Genomic DNA, 17,371 nt, shown 5'->3' with positions numbered 1-17,371 from the left:
CCAAATTCCACTTCCTCCTAAGCCTGTGGCAAGGAGAGATATCATTTAGAGTTGACGCAGCAGTTCCTCTGGCCATTTGAATCATGACCTTCCAACCCAGGAGCTGGCCCAGATCTATATAGGATTTATCAAAAAGACCTTAATATTGCAGAATGGCAGTGCTCACCAATCATTCCTTCACCATCTCTCTCCTCCTCTTTATCCTCATTATTAGAACTGTAATTATTTTAAGCCACTTAGTTGCCTAAGGAGCTGTAAGATGCCCCTAGTGATAATTCTGCATGGCACGTGTTCATTTGGCCTAACCTTCCCCCCCCAAAGGAAATTTACAAATGTCTTTTATTCTTTAGGGATTTTACACTAAAAGGCTTCTGCAATCTATTTTCTTACCTGAGAGTTGTAAATAAACAAAACAAAGTTTTATTTATTGAAAAGTTGACTTCTTGCCCACTTAGAGTACATAGGAAATAAATTGTGAATGATCACAAATATTGTAGGAATTGTTTTACAGGTGTTGGGAAGTGCTTACGTTCTTTTCAGAACTCAAAAACCAGAAAGACCCTTTGTTATTCCACTACCCAATACCCTAGTCCCACAAAAAGAGAAGAGGAAGTTCAGGAAGCTTAAGCTTATTGGCACAAAACCGGAGAAGCCTGTAGTCCAGCAGAGGCTTTGCTAGATCACTGATTTACCTCTTGCTTACTCCCTGGGAGTCCTTGAGCAGTGTACTCAGGTCCTCCCCATACCTTGGTTTTTGCAGCTGTGTTCAGAGGGAAGATACCGAAGTCTCCAGTTGTAAGGATTAAGTGAGATCATATTGGCAAAATGCTTAGCAGCATTCCTAGCACATTTTGGTTCCTGGGTGCTGCTCGTTCATGAACAGAAATGATCCTTCAGGTTGGAATTGAAGATAGTAATGGTAACGGAATTATCGTCATTCTTATGCCACAAAGAGAGCATCTGTCTCCAAGACCCCATCTCTTTTCTTGCTGCACATTTCTTGATCTGAGGGGAAAGGGAATCTGTTTTTAAAGAGCACCACCTTGAAGAGAGGCTTTTTCCTCTAGCAGTTGGACTTTCATTCCCGGGTCTAGAGATGAGGAAAGTGTGTTGTGCATTTAGACAATCCCTGCTGAAAAGTGCTGCCAGAAATAAACAAGCTGTCAGAAGCAAATGATTCATTTCTCATCTACTCAGATGACATCTGGTTTAAGTGTGATGAATACATGCTTGTTTAAATCATATGGTGACGGTGATGCTATCTGACAGAAATGTTTGCAAATATTTTGGGAATCCCCTAAGTGCTTACTACCAAAAGAGTGAGCTTATTTAAAAGGAGAAAAGGCATAAACTTCAGTCTATCAAACCAACGCTTGCTTCAACCTCCTAAGGCTATGAGATTTGCAGCTACACCTGCCACACTGTTTGAAGATTAAAAAGTGGCTATTTTGACATTCAATGTGGATGCCACTAGCAACATGTTGATGTGTAATGAGTGCTCAGTGGTCATTTGGACATTTAGGAAACAGCCTGTGAATAAAAGAAATGTCAAGTGTACTGACGTGTTTGAACGGACTTGAGTACTTTTCATGGTTTGGTTATTGTTTCCATTTACCTTCGCGGCTATTCGTTTAATAGTGTTTAGTGGGTTGTATTACCCCAGACTCGGAAGAGCATAGAAGGAAATGAAGATATGCTCCTGCCAGGGGACTTCACGTGCCACTAGGGAAATAATCAGTCTTAGCCTAATGCTTGACTATTCAGATTCATAATGGAAGGACGGCATGGCCTGCAAAGTCTCTGTGTGCTGGGCATTATCAGTCATTCTGGATTGTTTTTGCCAAGCCAATTGCTTACCATCTTAAATAACCTGAGAATTAGCAATTCTTAACTGAAATATATTGATAGTCATTAATATGGAGTGGATTTAAATTATATACAGAAATTCTAAATTATCTGAATATCGACAATAAGGCTTATACATAATGCATGGCAATTGCTCAGTGAGTGAGGAATAAACATTTACATGGAGAAAATCATGTGAAACATGTGTCAAAGCATAAAGAATGCATGCTTGATATATCGCCCATTTAATAATATTTTTATGCAAAGAAGAAAGAACAAATGTCTTTTTTTATGCATGACATCAATAGCTACTGTTTGTATAGCACATTGCAGTTCTTAAAGTACTTTCCATGAGTTATATCATGTGAGATAATAATCTTACTTTAATCTAGGTAATTCATTATATTTTTCAATAACATAATTGACATTTCAAATATACAGTTGTTTTCCTGGAGCATCAATAAACAAAACCAATTTTATGAACTATTTATATAAAGTCAGCCTCAAATATTTCAAAATAATTGATTTTTACATATTAAGTCCATCATCTCCATCGTTATGTTTTCAAGTTCTTTATTTCTAATTTACATTCAGAAAGATAAAGAGGTTTATCAATAGCATTACAGCAGGCATTTTATGGTGTGTCCAAAAAATACTGGTTTATATTTGTCATAAATTACAAGTTTTTGAAGCATGTCCTGAAGAATTAATGGCACTAGAGTAAGTGTACAGTGAGGAGAAGTAATCTCTGCCCCCTGAGAATGAGCTTCAGTTATTGGGAAAAGGTCTGGTGATCTCAGATTTGAAGAGAGTCTTTGAGTACCTTCACCAGACTAGATTTTATGAAAATAAAAAAAGCAGAAAAATACATGTAAATACATATGTGTATATACATATATGTGTGAAAAGATGTTTATATTCATATGTCTGTATATGAATTTACAAAATAGAAGAGGTACCTTAAGCTAATGAACACTTAGCTTGAGAACAGTGTACATGAGATGGGGTGGATGAAAAAGATCTTTTATTTTTTATTCCTTATACTATTGTATTATTTCAATTGTTTTCAATGATAATGTCTTCATTGATTACTTATGTGAAAATAGAAAGATAGGTAGGTAGGTAGGTAGGTAGATAGATAGCAAGAAGGCCTAAATGCACAATAATACCAAGAATAAAAAGTGGGGATGTCTGGGTGGCTCAGTCATTTAAGTGTCTGCCTTTGGCTCAGGTCATGATCCCAGGGTCCTGGGATAGAGTCCTGCATTGGTCTCCCTGCTCAGTGGGGATTCTGCTTTTCCCTCTGCCTGTAGCTCCTTCTGCTTGTGCTTTCTCTCTCAAATAAATAAATAAAATCATTTTTTTTAAAAAGGTATAAAAAGTGTCCTGACCTGGTCATCTCTTTTTTGTTTGTTGTGTTATAAAGGAACTTTGTGGTTTTTCTCTCAAGCAGGTGTGGTACTGAACATCTCAGGCTGAATTATGACTCTCTTTGGCTTTATCACATCTGATATACGTTTGTCCATGGTGTGTTGTTACCTGCTGAACATCTGGCTTTTGAGGGAAGAGAGAGGCTCTAATTTGTAGTATTTACTGATTTCCATTGTACAAATACTCTCAAGGTGGCCCATTTTAAACTACCAATTTGACATCAGTGTCTACACAGTCCCTGGAAATTATTAACTAACTTTGTGTCCCAGTGGCTCAAATTGTGACAACTAAAACCTTAATTCTTTTCCATAGGGTTGGTGCCTTGGATTGGGTATTAGATTTCTCGGGAAACCCTTAGCTCTTGGGGGCATGGAGATAGCTAATGACAGGAGGGCCATGAAGATTTGCTGAAGCAAACAACCTGAGTGCAACTGAAGGCCTTCTCCTGAATCTTGCCAAGCCTGCCGCCAGATTGAAGTGGCAGCTACTGGTCTTCCCACAGGGGCAAGGGAGCTATGCCCAACCCAGCGCAGCTGACACCGAAGCAGGTCTAGTTGGCCTCTTCAAGCTCTTCATTTATGAAATGGAAACAATTCATAGGATGCCTCAGAACTACATACCATTTAGAAAAGAAATTGCTATTTATTGATTTATTTTTTATTTTTTTAATGTGGTTTGTTTTTTAATTGTGTGTTTTAAGTTAACAGTTAAGAGGTCAATCTTTGGAAACAACTATTTGAGTTCAAACCCCACCTTCACCACTTACTAGCTGTGTATCCTTGGGCAAGTTACTTAATCACCTTGCACAAGAAATTGCTATTTAAATATATGCACCCAATGTTTTCTTCTTCAAATCCTCACTTCTCAAGGCTGTCCAACTTTGTCCAAATGGCATGCTATTTATATGATGCCTACATCCTGTAGGATGATATGATGCCTGCAATTATTCTGCCCAGCGCTGAAATGATCAGTCAATTTTAGAGAGCAAAGGGCAGTCCTCTGTTCCTCTAAGAGGCTTCCTTTTAAGACACAGTTTATAGTAAAGGCCTAGGTAGCCTAACCATATGCTTGGGGCCACCTGGTCAAGGACAACTACATTGATGGAGGGGCTTTGACTTAATTAAGATGAGGCCTCCTTCAAGTGACTGCCTGCAAATCAACAGAGAGGAGCCTGAGGTTAGTTCTAACCTTCCTGCCTCAGCCGGGCAGAAGCTGTTGGAGACAGAACGGTGTTTGAGGCTGTAGGCAAAGCATTCAAATGATGAGAATATTTTGCCCTGTCCCAACCAAAGACCTTCTTCAGCCATTGAAGAGAAGTGGATGCTTGCTCCTTTGTGAGGCAGAGCCATTGTAAATGGGAATTTTGTGTAACCATTTCACCTATAATCAGGGAACCAAAGACGTGTTGATCTTGACAGGGGGTCATTGAGGGGATGCAGACCAGGGAAAATACATGGACACAGTCTGCTTGGGACGGTTTAGATTCTCTGTGAAGCTGGCTTCACCCAGTAACCCATGGTAACATTGGAAGGAGTCCTGGGGCTCGGTCTGCTGTCTTTACAACCACCTGGGGAGGCAGACATGATAAAGAAGTGTTTGATTTACGGATTACAGGCCTGAGAGTGTCTATAAGAAAGGTATCCTGAAGAATGTCTTCATCTCAGTTTGCTTTTGTTGCTTGCTGAGCATGTTCTCTCTGTGGGGAAGATTAGACGTTTCTTGTTTGTTTGGAGGAAGCATTCAGAAAACCCAAAGCCCTCAGCCTCCTACAGCTGGTGGGCTGGCTGGGGGAAAGCCCGGGGCCCTTCCCTGAGCTAAAGGTCTTCATTAAAATTTCCTTTTTTCTCCCCTTCTAATCTACCCTGAACTAAGCTGATGTTTGGTTTATTATGTAGCTGTATTTCTTTTATTCTTTGATTTGTGGATTTCTTTAGGTGGAAGGGGCAGTCTACGTTCTCTAGTTTTTTGAGTGGTGATTTATAGGAAGCATGCTGGCCAGCCCAAATACCACCGCAGGTAGTGCTCAGAAGGGATCATCTAACTTGAGCAGCTGTTAGATCAAAGCACCAACCAAAACAGAGAGACTGGCTGGGGGTGAAAGGCTGGCCCTTCTGTGTGTGGGTTCCAATCACACATAGATTGTCCTTCCTGCCTGAGAGAATCGTTTCCAAAGTCAAGTGCCTTTCACTGAAGAAATGTCAGCATTGTGATCAAAAGCTCCTGGTGCCTTCCTAAGAATGCTACTGCAGGGATACAGTGCTTCCCCCTGGGTGTTGCCTAAATAAAGCAAGTAGCACTATGCCTGCAGTGAATTTTGTGGTCGCTTATTTTTATGGTGTTTGAACTTTGAAGATGGCTATGGTTTTCCAGTTCTTCTATTGGCACCTCTGCTGAGTACATTTCTGTCTATACCTCTATTTCTCATTTCTGTGTAACACCCTACAGGATGCTACTGGTATAGCTAATGTGTGTCCTACCTATAAGACGTGGGAAGGGTTGTTTCTAAATACTTGCTTGGTGTGTAATTAAGAATTCCAGTGAATTGAGGTTGTTGGATGCCACCTTGTGTATCACCATATATACACTGTATAAGCTACGTGAACTCCTGAAGAGACAGTACTTTCCACCATGTGAAATATTGGCAGGATTGTGGGTTCGTTATGGCTACAGTTACAGACCTTCTACTGTACCAGGTAAGGTGATAGATGTTTCATACACTCATTTTTGAACCTCCTAAAGTAGCCTAAAACTAGGTAGTATTTCTACATTTTACAATGTGAATGAAGATAAAGTCATTCATCTAGGATCAAATACCTACCAAGTAGCAAAGCTGCAATTTGGACCTGGATCATCCTGCCTCCAGAACTCTCTCTCTCTCTCCATGACTCAATGTGGTCTTAGGGAAAATGAACAGCTAGAAAATGGCACCATGAACATGTGGAAACACCACTTTGGAGAGGGGATTTCTAATAGCACCCTCAATCTACCTAGACAACTGCTGGTATATTCAGAGTTAAATAAATCCTTTTCATGGAATAAGATGCTCAAGGGAGATAGGATTAACATATAAGATGTTTATCATTCATTTCCCACATTTCAAACAGAAGTGAGAGATGTTTTGATAAAGGAATTGGACAACAGAGTAACTTTACTATTGCTTCTAAGAATATCTTAGAAAATAGTGAGGAAAAGTTTGATGTTATAAAACTTCTCTATCAAGGATTGAAAGTCATTATTTCTTTCACAGGTCCCTTTGGCTGTTAAATTCTTTTTCTTTGTGAGGTGGCTGATTGGGATCATTTCCCCTATGTATAGAAAGTATTTACACCTATAGCAGTTTTTTCAAGGTTGAGGGCAAGAATGTCCTTTTAGGCACCTGGGTGGCTCAGTCGGTTGGGTGTCTGTCTTCGGCTCAGGTCATGATCCCAGGGCCCTGGGATCCAGCCCCTCATCATGCTCCCACTCATCAGGGAGTCTGCTTTTCCTTCTGCCCCTCCCCACCTCCTGTGCTCTCTCTCTGTCTTGATCAAATGAAAAAATATTGAGAAAAATTAAAAGAAGGTACACTCAACATCAGCAATCAGGTCTACTGACAAAGGAGGATCCAAGTTAAGGACAAAATGATTCTTCAGTGCCATCAGAATATGGTATTCTTCCCTCTTTTCTAGTTGTTTCTTTATTTTTAAAATTTGGTCTTCAGGAATTTAAGATTTCATCCTTTAAGTGGCTTAGCCACCAGAAATAGTCCAAGAAAAGATCCTCTAGGAAATTTTTAAAGCTAAGGAAGCAGTGGAGTTACAAATAAGACAATCTTGGGACCCAGCACACACAGGTGCATGCACAGAGGCATGCCACACTCTCATGCACACATGTATCCTACGGTACTCATAGCCACCATACAAACACATATACGCAGATGTGCACACACACACATATACCCACAACACAGTCGCACACACACAAGCCAGTTACAGTAAATATGCAGCCAACAGAACCAGAACTGACATTATTGAGTTGCTAAGGTGTGCCTTCCACTGTGCTAAGCACTTACCGCCCCCACTCCCTGTACCCCTCTCCCCTGCATTCTTTCTCACAAGGAAGGTGTTGTGATTACCATAATTTTGCAGATGAGGAACTGAGCTCAGAAAAGTACCATAGAAAGGAAAGAAGGCATGCACACTTCTCTGAAATGCACTGAAAACCAAGTATGTAATCTAAAACCTCATAAGCATTTCAGCTTAAATCTCTTATTGGCAATTTTTTTCTTTCTACCATAGAGTTATGCAGAGCTCTACTCAGCAAATTGTGATGCAAATGAGTATACTTAGAATAAGTTTCAGGACCCGGTTCCCTGACTTAATTCAGCCCTCAGCCCAGACTCCCCAGATGATGACTTTTTCTCCTGAAAAGCTGACCCACCTCTATGTGTCTACAGCCCTCGGCCATTCACCACACCGCTGTGGGAGCTCTTCCCAGAACAGACCTAATCATGGTCACTACCCTGCTAAAAAAAATTCTGCCATGAGGCAGTGTATGCTCAAACTTTGAGCTTGACTTTATAGACCGTTCACTCCTGAATAGCTACATGCATAATAAACATGATCCCAATGCTGGATATTTTCTCTCTCCTTTCCTCTCCTTATCTGTATCTGGAAAATTCCTCCTTTGTTTAAGACCTGGTTCACATGACATCTCTTTGGCAGTGCCCTGCCCAGCTCCTTTGCCCATGTGCTTTATTTCAGCCTTTAATGTTATGTGATGACTGTGTTTATTTGCATCTCTGTTCATTAGACTTTCAGCTACTTGAGAGCAAGGTGCCATTTACCCACCTTTGTTTCCCAGGCAATTAACACAGTGACTGGCAGGTAATAAACAGTCCAAGTATGCTTTTTCAACTGATTCAGTGAATGGATGAATGTCTGCACCCTATTATGGCCTCATGTCTCTCCAGCACGTGCTTTGAAGCTGTGTAGAGTAGTTTGACAGTAGGTGTACTTTTAACTCAAGATTGTTTTCAGGCCCTGTGCACCTGGCCAGGAAGTTCTTTCAAAACACGTTGTATTTGTTCTTCCTATTTCCCCCTCACAATGTTCTTTTTAAGAATGTGTTCATTTCTGAACGAAGCTATTCATGAGGCATGTTTCATGGGAGTTCAGGACATGGGCCTAGGGTCAAGGGCTCGTGCTCTGGGCCCAGGCACACAGGACTCTGGGGTAGGGGCAAGTTGCTTGTGACAACTTTTCTAGCTGTCAAGGTGATAGGGAATCTTGTCTGAGTCATGCAGAGAAGGACACAACACTTTCCTCATTCACCCAGGTCAGTAAAGAAGGCCTCAGAAGGCCTCGTTAGCGCAGTAGGTAGCGCGTCAGTCTCATAAAGAAGGCCTCAGAGAGCTCCATGCCAGCCCAACTATGTCTTCTTTAGTTGCTATTGAAATATTAATCACATTCTCTTTTTTAAAAGATTTATTTATTTATTTGAGACTGAGAAAGCCGCAAAGCATGGGGGGTGGGAGGGGCAAAGGGAGAGGGAGAATCTCAAGCAGACTCCCCACTGAGCATGAAGCCCAACATGGGGCTCAATCCCACAACCCTGAGATCATGACCTGATCAAAAATCAAGAGTTGGACACTCAATTGACTGCATCATCCAGGTTTCCCTAAAATATTAATCATATTCTTGAATGTTCTCCCATAAACTGTGCCCATCTTAACTGCAAATGTGTCCAGACAATTTTTAATCTATGTACACAAGAAGAGGAAAAATGGCTTCTTCAGTCCTTTTGGGAAACAGATAGGTCATAAATGACAAAGAAATTATAGAGAAAGAATGAAAATACTTGCCGATGTTATGATAATACACCTTATCCTCTTCTCATAACTCTAAAATATAAATATATTTAAAAATTAGTTGTTTGTCAAGCCAGACTTGAAAATCAGGACTTGTGAATGTATGGACTGATAGGAGCTCTCAGAGTTTGGCCAAATAACAAGTCGTTAGGCTTTCCTAAATTGATTTAACCCACTTTCGCACGTATGATTAGAAAACTGCTTAGGATGTGATTTATTTTAAATAAAACTAGCACCTAGCATTTGGAGGTGCCCAATATTGATTTTCCTTCCTCTGCAAATCATTTACAAAAAGTTAACTAGAAATTGTGAATTTAGATGCCTCCAAATTTACACTCCTAAGCAGCTGGTTATCAGGTAAGGACTCCAGACAGCCTGCCTGGAGAAGAGGTTGGGCTGTACCCTGGGTTGTGCTCATCTCCTGCAGAATAGAAATTCACATTCTCCCTGTGGATTTCAAGCCCCTAGGATCCTGTTTGGCATTTCTCTCTCTAATGATAGATGAACAGAAGGAGGGAAAGAGGGTGGAAGGGAAAAAGGAAAAGAGAGGGAGGGAGGAAGGGGGAGAGAGGAGGAGTCAGGCCCAGTACTAGGTTTGTCCCTTTTAATTCTGTCCTTGAAGATTACTTTCAATAGAGCCACCAGAACTGAAAATGAATATCCTTACCTAAAGGTCATTATTGTTACCAAATAGGTCACATTTTCTGTAATGCCACAAAAAACAAATGTGTTGTCTACATTTCTGCCACAAAGCATAGCTTCTAACCATATTTGCGATTATGGGTCATGGAATTAACTGGGTGATCAAGAGAAAAAGATCAAAATGCTGGCATGGTTATGTGTTGTACCATTTTGTTGATATTCACATGGTATCCTGGCATTTTAAACACTTATACCATGTTAATGTCTATGTATTTAGCTTAATACTTAAGGCATAGAGGCTATTGATGGACATTCCTAGCTCGCCATTCCAACTCTTCTTCCTGATAAGACCCATGGACAAGAAGAGGTAATGATGTCTAAGGAGCCAGAACTGCAAATGGCCACTTATTTTACTAGAGATGAAGGAGGGGGAAGTTATTTCTAGGCATTGTCTTTCCCATCTTCTTTCCTAGCTTCCAGATTTCTGGTTTTTGAAATTTTTATCAAGACATTAAAACTGGAGTGTCTGGGTGGCTCAGTCAGTTGCGCTGTTGATCTCAGCTCAGGTTATGATCTCAGGGTTGTGAGATCAAGCCCTGTACTGGGCTCCATACTGGGTGTGAAGCCTGCTTCAGATTCTCTCTCTCCATTTGCCCCTCCCACTGCCCCCCCACCCCACTCTCTCTTTTTCTCTCAAATAAATAAATAAATACTAAAAACGTTTTAGCTAATATACATCTTCTCATAAAAAGAAAAGAAAGAAGAAGAGAAGCGGGTCAATTTTTTGAAATGAGAAGTCTTAGGATTTACGCCAACAACTTTCCTATATGTCATACATCAGTGTTAGCTGTAGTCATTGTGTTGTACATGACATCCCTAGTGCTTAGTTCTCTTATAACTGGAGGTTTATACCTTTGGGCCACTTTCCCCCATTCCCCATCCCCTATCCTTGATTATACACACAAGCGAAATCATACAGAATTTCTCTTTCTCTAATCTGACTTATTTCACTTAGTACAATGACTTCAAGGTCCATCCATATTGTCACAAATAGTAGGATTTCCTCATTTTTAATGTCAGTATAATAGTCCAGTGTGTGTGTGTGTGTGTGTGTGTGTGTGTGTGTGTGTCTCACATCACATCTTCTTTACGCATTCATCCATTGATGAACACTTAGATTGTTTTAATGTCTTGACTATTCTAAATAATGCTGCTATGAATATGGGAGTGCAGATATCTTTTTGAATTAGTGTTTTCATGACTTCTGTATATATTCTCAGAAATGGAATTGCTGGACCATATGATAGTTCTATTTTTAATTTTTTGAAGATCCTCCATACTGTTTTCCATAGTGGCTGTACCGATTTACAATGCCACCAACAATGCAGAATGGTTCCCTCTTCTCCACATCCTCACTGCATTTGTTATTTCTTATCTTTTTGATGATGGCCATTCTAAGAGACATGAAGTGATATCTAATGGTTGTAAGTTGCATCCATGAACACAGGGTACTTTCCCATTTATTTGTTTCTTCTCCAATTTATTTCACCAATGTCTTGTAGTTTTCAGCAAGAGATCTTTCACTTCCTTAGTTAAATTTATTTCTAAGTATTTTATTGTTTTCAATGTTATTGTAAATGGGATGATTTTTTTATTTTTCAGAAATTTTGTTGGTTTGTATATAGAAATGCTGCTGATTTTTGTATGTTAATTTTGTATCCTTCAAATTTACTGAATTTGTTGATCAGATCAGAGTTTTTTGGTTGAGTCTAGGATTTTTCTATATATAAAATCACCTTGTCTACAACTAGAGATAATTTCATTTCTTCCTTTCAAATTCTGATACCTGTTATTTCTTTTTCTTGCCTGATTCCTTTAGCAAGGATTTCCAATATTTCTGTTGAATAGGAGTGTTGAGAGTGGTCACCCTTGTCTTAGTTCTTTTATCCTTTATTATTGACCATGATGTTAGCTAAGAGCTTATCATATGTGGCCTCTACTATGTTGAGATAGTTCTTCCATGCCTAACTTGTTAAGACTTTAATCGTGATTGGATGTTTGAATTTAGTCAAATGCTTTCTCTGTATCTACTGAAATGATCAGATGATTTTTTAAATTATGTTCATGTGATGTATCACAGTGATTGATGTGTGTATGTTAAATCATACTTAGCATCCCAGAGATAAATTCCACTTGATCATGGTGGACTAATCCTTTTAATGTGCTACTGAATTCAGTTTGCTAGTATTTTACGGAGAATTTTTGCACCTATATTCATCAGGAATATTGGCCTGTAGTTTTTGTTTCTGTTTTATGTTTGGTTTGTTTTTTGTTTATTTGTTTGTTTGTTTGTTTGTTTGCTTGTTTTCCCAGCAGTGTCTCTGGTTTTTGTATCAGGAAAATGCTGACCTCATAAAGTGAGTTTAGAAGAATTCCGTCCTCTTCAGTTTTTTGGAAGAGTTTGAGAAGGATTGCTTTTTGATTCTTCTTTAAATGTTTGGTAAAAAGCCATCCAGTTCTGGGGTTATTTTCATTGGGAGACTTTTGATTACTGATTTAATCTCCTTACTTTTAATTGATTTATTCAAATTTTCTTTCTTTTTTTTTTTTTTTCTGAACCAGTCTTGGTAAGTTACATGTTTCTAGGAATTCTTCCTTTCCTTTAGGCCATCCAGTTTGTTGGCATATAGTTGTTCATAGCGGCCTCTTTTGATACTTTATATTTCTGTGATATATGTTGTAAGGTCTTCTTTTTCATTTATAATTTTGTTGATTTGTTTCAGTTTATCTGTTTTCCTTGGATGGTCAATCTAAGGGTTGGTCAATTTTGTTCATTTTTTCAAAGAACCAAATATTTAATTTTTTTCTCTTTTTTCCTTATATCCTATTTCTTTTTTTTTTTCTGCTCTAATCTTTATTATTTTCTTTCTTCTGTTAACTTTGGGCTCAGTCTCTTCTTTTTCGAGTTACTTGAGGCATACTGATAAGTCGTTTATTTGGGATCTTTCTTGCTTCTTAATGTAGGTATTTATTGCTATAAACTTCCCTCTTAGAATAGCTTTTTCTGTATTCCATAAGTTCTGGTATGTTTTATTTCCATTTTTGTTTGTCTTAAGAAACTTTTTTAATTTCCTTTTTAATTTCTTCTTTGATCCATTCATTGTTCAGGACAGTGTTGCATGTGTTCTTGAATTTTTTCAATTTTCCTCTTGTTACTGATTTCTAGTTTTATGCCATTGTGATGAGAGAGGATATTTGGTCTGATTTCAGTCTTTTTGAAATTGCTAAGATATGTGGCCTAATATATGGTCTATCCTAGAAAATGTTCCAAGTGCACATGAGATGAATGTGTATTCTATTGTTGTTGAACAGAAAGTTCTGTATATGTCTGTCAGATCCATTTGATCTGTCGTTTTTAAATCTGCTGTTTCTTTTTTTTAAAATTTATTTTAATAAACATATAATGTATTTTTATCCCCAGGGGTACAGGTCTGTGAATCGCCAGGTTTACACATTTCACAGCACTCATCATAGCACATACCCTCCCCAATGTCCATATCCCCACCACCCTCTCCCGTCCCCCCTCCCCCCAGCAACCCTCAGTCTGTTTTTTGAGATTGAGTCTTTTATGGTTTGTCTCCCTCCCAATCCCATCTTTTCATTTTTTCTTTTCCTACCTCCCCCCAACCCCCCCCTTGCATCTCCACTTCCTCATATCAAAGAGATCATATGATAGTTGTCTTTCTCTGATTGACTTATTTCACTAAGCATGGTACCCTCTAGTTCCATCCACATCGTCGCAAATGGCAAGATTTCATGTCTTTTGATGGCTGCATAGTATTCCATTGTGTATATATACCACATCTTCTTTATCCATTCATCTGTTAATGGGCATCTAGGTTCTTTCCACAGTTTGGCTATTGTGGACATTGCTGCTATAAACATTCGGGTGCACGTGCCCCTTTGGAACACCACGTTTGTATCTTTAGGATATATACCCAGTAGTGCAATTGCTGGCTCAGTTTTTTGAGGAACCTCCACACTGTTTTCCAGAGTGGTTGCACCAGCTTGCATTCCCACCAGCAGTGTAGGAGGGTTCCCCTCTCTCCGCATCCTCGCCAGCATCTGTCATTTCTTGACTTGTTAATTTTAGCCATTCTGACTGGTGTGAGGTGGTATCTCATTGTGACTTGTAAATTTTACTATCAGGTGATGAGGTGTGGACCTATTTTTATTGATTTTGAGGGGCATTCTTAACATCTCCTGGATTTTGATGTTTGTTCCCTTTGCCATATTAGGGAAATTCTCTCCAATAATTGTCTCCAATATACCTTCTGCTCCCCTCTCTCTTTCTTCTTCTTCTGGAATCCCAATTATTCTAATGTTGTGTCGTCTTATGGTGTCGCTTATCTCTCGAATTCTCTCCTCATGGTCCAGTATTTGTCTCTCTTTTGCTCAGCTTCTTTATTCTCTTCATTTGGTCTTCTATATCACTAATTCTTTCTTCTGCGTCATTTATCCTAGCAGTGAGAGCTTCCATTTTTGATTGCACCTCATTAATAGCTTTTTTGATTTCAACTTGGTTAGCTTTTAGTTCTTTTATTTCTCCAGAAAGGGCTTTTATCTCTCCGGAGAGGGTTTCTCTAATATCTTCTATGCCTTTTTCGAGCCCGGCTAGAACCTTGAGAATCGTCATTCTGAACTCTAGATCTGTCATGTTACCAATGTCCATATTGATTAGGTCTCCAGCCTTCGGTACTGCCTCTTGTTCTTTTTTTTGTGGTGAGTTTTTCTGCCTTGTCATTTTGTCCAGATAAGATTTGCTTTCTCCTCCTCTAGAATTCCACTGTTCTTGGTGAGTGAAGTTGGTCTTAGCTGGGTTTCTTGTTGATCTCTGGGGGAGGGGCCTGTTATAGTGATTCTCAAGTATCTTTGCTGCAGGCAGAATTGCACCGCCCTTGCCAGGGGCCGGGCTAAGTAATCCGCTGGGGTTTGCTTTCGGGAGCTTTTGTTCCCTGAGCACTTTCCGTAGAGTTCTGGAGGACAGGAATGAAGATAGCGGCCTCCCAATCTCTCGGCCCAGAGGAGCCGAGAGCTTGGGGTCCCACTCCTCAGTGCACCCTCAGAGAAAAGCGCCCAACCGCCCCGCCTCCCTGGCCTGCGGTCGCCCCTGGAGGAAAGCAGTCAATTGCTGGCACTTGGAGAAAAGCGCCCAGTTGCTTCCGTCTCCGTGGCCTCCGGCCGCACTCTGAGCCCACCCAGCCTGCGACCGGCACAAGGTAACCCCGGGCTCAGAGCTCACGCCTCGGCTTTGTCACTGTACCTGGCTTCCCCGCTCTAATACCTGCGAGCTCTGTGGCACTCAGACACCCCCGGTTCTTCTGTGACCCCGCAGGACCTGGGGTTATGCTGACCCCGCCTGTGCTTCCCCCCAGTTTAGCCTCGGAGCGATGTCCCTCCATGGAGCAGACTTTTAAAAGCCCCGATTTTGTGCTCTGTTGTTCCGCTGCTTGCCGGGAGCTGGCCCCTCCCCCCACAGTCTATCTTCCCGTCACTTTGGATTCACTTCTCCGCGGGTCCTACCTTTCAGAAGGTGATTGATTTTCTGTTTCTAGAATTGTTGCTCTTCTTCTCTTCGATTTCCCATTGGATTTGTAGGTGTTCACAATGGTTATATAAGCTATCTAGCTGATCTCCTGCTACCTGATGTCGTCTCAGCCTGCTACTTCTCCTCCATCTTGACTCCTCCCTCCGTTTGTTTCTAAATCTGCTGTTTCTTTGTTGATTTTCTGTCTGGTTGATATGTTTGTGGTAGAGAGTAGGGTATTAAAGTCCCTCTTGTCTCTTGTTACCATTTTTAGTTTGAAGTCTTTTCTCTGCTATAAGTGTAGCTACCCCTGCCTTTTGTTGTTGTTTCCATTTATTTGAAATGTCTTTTTCTAACTCTTCGTTCTCAGTCTATGTGTGTCTTTAAGACTGAAGTGAATCTCTTGTAGTCAGCATATTCTTGGATATTGGTTGTTTCCATTCAGCCATTCTGTCTTTTGCCTGGAGAATTTAATCCATTTATATTTAAAGTGATTATTGATAGGTAAGGACTTAGTATTGCATTTTGTTAGTTTTTTGGTTGTTTTATAGATCCATTGTTCCTTGTTTCTTATACTGCTGTTGTTGTGTTTTGATGCCTTTTAGTTTCAGTATACTTCGACTGCTTTATCAATTTTTTGTGTATATAATTGCTATAAGATTTTCCCTTGTGGTTACCATGGGATGTACATAAAATGCCTTGAACTTATTAACACTATTTTAAATTAATAGCAACTTAACTTCAATAGAAATCATATGCTTTACCTTTCACTTCTTTCCCCCCTTACATTTTAGGTAATTGCTGTTATAATTTACATGTATTGTGTACCTACTAATAACATTATTGTATTTATGGTTATTTTTGCTATATTCATTTTTTTAACTTTTAAATTAGAACTGTGAGTTATGTGTCACTATTACCATATTGCAGAATCTAAGACTATATATTTATCAATACCAGTAAGAATTATGCTAACTTTTTTGTGTTTTTATGATGTTAATTAATGTTCTTTTACTTCCTTCCACTCAAGGAACTCCTTTTAGCATTTTCTATAAGGCAGGTCTGGTGGTCATGAACTCCCTTGGTTTTGTTTGTAAAGAAGAGTCTTTATGTCTCCTTTGTTTCCAAAGGACATCTTCACCAACTATAGACTTCTCAGTTGATAGTTATTTTCCTTTAATATTTTGAATAAGTCATCTCATTCTCTTCTAGTCTGAAAATTCAGTTTCTGTTGAGAAATCCACTGATAGTCTTATGAGCTTCTCTTGTATGTAACTTCTCTCTTTTCTCTTGCTACTCTTAAATTTTTCTTTGTGCTTGACTTTTAACAATTTAATTATAATGTGTCTCAGTGTAGCCCTTTTGGGGTTCAACCTGTTTGAGATCCTTTGGGTCTCTTGGATCTAGAAGTCTATTTTTCTCCCCAGGTTAGAGAAATTTTCAGCAATTACTGCTTTAAGTATACTTTTTATCCCATTCTCTTCCTCTTCTCTTTCTGGAATTTTCATGTGAATATTGTTTCTTTTTATTATGTTCTATAATTCCTATTGGCTTTCTTCACTCTTTTTCATTTTTTTTATTTCCTTTTGGTCCTCTCTGTAATTTCTAATGTCCTATGTCTTATTCTCCAGGTCTATGATTCTTTTTCTGCATGGCCAAATCTACTTTTGAAATTCTCTTTTAAATTCTTCAATTCAGTTATTGTGTTTTTCAACTCTAGGATTTGTGTTTTGGTTTGCTTTGGTTTTCTGATGATTGTATTTCTTTGTCAGGCTTCACATTTCGTTCACGCATTGTTCTCCTAATTTTGTTTAGTTATGTGTCTGTTTTCTTGTAGTTCACTAAACTTTCTTAAGAGGATTATTCTGAATTTTTGACAGTTTATACATCTCCATATCTTTAAGGTCAACTATTGGAGCTTTATTAGTCTCCTTTGATAGTATCATATTTAACTTGACTTTTTTATGTGTCCTTGATTCCTTACATTGGTGTCTATGCATTTAAGTATTGAGGTTCCT

Source organism: Martes martes (genome assembly GCF_963455335.1).
Source record: "Martes martes genome assembly, chromosome: 6".
In the NCBI taxonomy this organism is placed as follows: domain Eukaryota; kingdom Metazoa; phylum Chordata; class Mammalia; order Carnivora; family Mustelidae; genus Martes; species Martes martes.
This window is presented reverse-complemented; position numbering follows the sequence as displayed.